Here is a 2,759-nt window from a genome sequence, read left to right on the forward strand (position 1 = left end):
CCTTGTCCAAATCCTGGCGCTGGATGGGGGCGGGCACCCCCAGCATGAACAGCACGCCGCTCTTCACCTCGAACTCGTGCGAGTGCCAGAACCTCTTCTCGTCGTCGGGCAGAGTCAGGAATCGATTTGTTGAAATTTAAGACTTATTTTAACTTTTGAATCAACTTAGGTATGAATGAATTGAATCGTAAATCATATGATTTTATACTCGATATTGCGAATTTTTCGTAAATGAGTCACACACGAATATAACTGAGGAGGAGTTGAAGCTCCGACACCTATGCGCCGCTCAAAGTCCACTCCAAAGAGAGAGGGTTTGCCGAACTCAGCCATCTACGAAGAAAGAAGTTCCTCTTGATTGTACAAAAATATTGTTCTATGTGTCGGTGAGGTTACGACCGTCGAACGGTAGGGAAATTCTGAGGAACGATGTTTCGGATTGGGAATGCATCAATAACGAGACGATTATTTACAAGAATTCCGCTCTCTCTGCCTCGGAGAGATCAAAGTACCCCACTTCGTATACATTTGGTGAGTGTGATTTTTTCGGGATTTCGGGTTTTCGAATTTTGTTTAATTTGACTTTGATTGATGATGGTGTTTCAGACAAGATCATAGTATATAGTGTACCGTATTTTTAAGCTTTTGCGGCAAGTAATTGTGAAAGAACAATTTTTTGTTTCGTAATTTTTGACTTGTGGTTGCTCGACGAGAGAAGTATACGAACAGGGAGCTAAGTATGTCGCGCTTTCGGTTATTAGTGGAATCAATTGTGAGTTAGTTTCTCTCTTTTCTATTTTTTTTGGATTCATGTAATATAAATAGATATTATTTATTCGAACCAAAGATGAATTTTTCTTTTTGTAGCACGTGTTTTTGCGTATGGACAAACGAGTAGCGGAAAGACGTATACAATGCCTTGAATAACTGAATACGCACTACCTGACATATATGGATACATACAGAAGGTAAGATGAAACTGTACTTCATTACTCGTATTCTTTTAGCAAATTATGCTTATTTTTTTATAATAATCGAGGAATTTTTCAGCACCAAGAAAGAGATTTCGTGTTCAAATTCTCTGCTATGGAGATCTACAACAAATCGGTGAGAGATCTACTAAGTGTAGATAACACTCCACTAAGACTTCTCGATGATATATACAGAGGTGAATTCTTTTTCATTGACAAGCGATTTTGCTCATTTTTTTTTTCTTAATTTTATTATTTTCGATTTCGCTTATCGGTACTTATTTCGCCAGAGAGGACCATAGTCGAGAAGCTGACAGAGGAGATATTAAGGGACTGGAGTCATGTGATTCATCTCCTTTGTATATGTGAAGGTAAGAAATAAGAAAACTGATATATTTGATTCATATTTAATATTTTGACTCCGTTGTTTCGATTCTTGATAATTTGGAACTATTGCTCCTAATCAAAACGAATGTTAGATTTCTTAGGGCCTTGTTTGGGAAGATTCGATAGAGCTTGATTATATTGTCTATCATGCCTAACCACGATTGCCAAACAAGGCTTAAGAGTACAAAATCATCATTTTTGTTAATCCTTGCAGCTCAAAGACAAATTGGAGAAACGTCGCTTAATGAAATGAGCTCGAGATCCCACCAAATTATTAGATTGGTATATTGTGATTTTATTTAATTTATTGTTTATTTATTCGATAACTTTTGTTAATGAACAATGTGGATTGTCGCAGACTATTGAAAGCTGTTCTCGTGACTTTTTAGGAAGGGACAATGCGAGCACTCTTACAGCTGTTGTGGTATGGAATTTATCTAATAACAAAAAAATAATGGTATAGCATTATTTAATGTTTTTTAATCGGAAAGTAATTTTATTGACAGAATTTTGTCGATTTGGCTGGAAGTGAACGAGCATCTTAATCGTTATCTGCTGGCACAAGGTTAAAAGAAGGCTGTCATATTAACCGTAGTTTGCTTACACTTGGAACTATTATTCATAAGCTGAGGTAAATATCACATTTTTATCAACATATCATATTCTTTTTTTACGGATTTAATTAAAATAAACGAACCCCAGTTCATATTTAGTTTTTTTAGACGTATTCTTTGGTCTTTGAATGTTGTTGTCTTTGTCCATTTGCGTTCGCATGATTAATATATGCTTAGCAGGGCCGGTCCCGGGTGATTGGAGGCCCTGGGCAAGACTTAAAATCGAGGCTCTAAATTCCGATTTATATATATATATATATATATATATATATATATATATATATATATATATATATATATATATATGGATGTATTTAATAAAAATGGGTATTAGAAAAAAGTTTTATAGTTTAACAAAAATAATTTAATTTTGAGAAATAAAAACACCAATAACAGGAAAAAGTTTAGAATCACTTACCTCATCGAGAAGATAACATCCATTAGCCGTAGTAGGCTTTTCATCCACCCGGTACACCTTGAAGATCATTGTTTCTTGCCCCACACTCATTCTTAGCTCTTTCTTTCCTACATCAATAATTAACCTACCGGTTGCTAAGAAGGGGCGTCCTAAGATAAGGAGAATATTTTCATCTTCCTCTATGTCTAGTACTAGAAAATCGGCCGGGAGTATAAACTTATCTACCTTAACCAATACATCCTCCACTATACCTAAAGGGTGAGTAAAAGATCTATCCGCTAGCTGCAAGGTCACGGAAGTGGGCTTAATTTCTCCTAAATTCAATTTCTCATAAATTGATAAAGGCATTAAATTTACGCTCGCCCCTTG

At 35.6% G+C, this 2,759-nt stretch overlaps 1 long non-coding RNA gene across 1 annotated transcript; it reads left to right on the top strand.

Moving 5' to 3' along the window:
* The first annotated feature begins 1,266 nt into the window (after positions 1-1,266).
* Positions 1,267-2,003, top strand: LOC105959843 (uncharacterized). Its single transcript, XR_001172976.2, has 3 exons — positions 1,267-1,342; positions 1,573-1,640; positions 1,717-2,003. It is a non-coding gene; the product is annotated as an uncharacterized LOC105959843 (long non-coding RNA).
* The last annotated feature ends 756 nt before the right edge of the window (positions 2,004-2,759 follow it).

Source organism: Erythranthe guttata, chromosome 5 (genome assembly GCF_056151865.1).
Source record: "Erythranthe guttata isolate IM_541 chromosome 5, IM_541, whole genome shotgun sequence".
Taxonomy (NCBI): domain Eukaryota; kingdom Viridiplantae; phylum Streptophyta; class Magnoliopsida; order Lamiales; family Phrymaceae; genus Erythranthe; species Erythranthe guttata.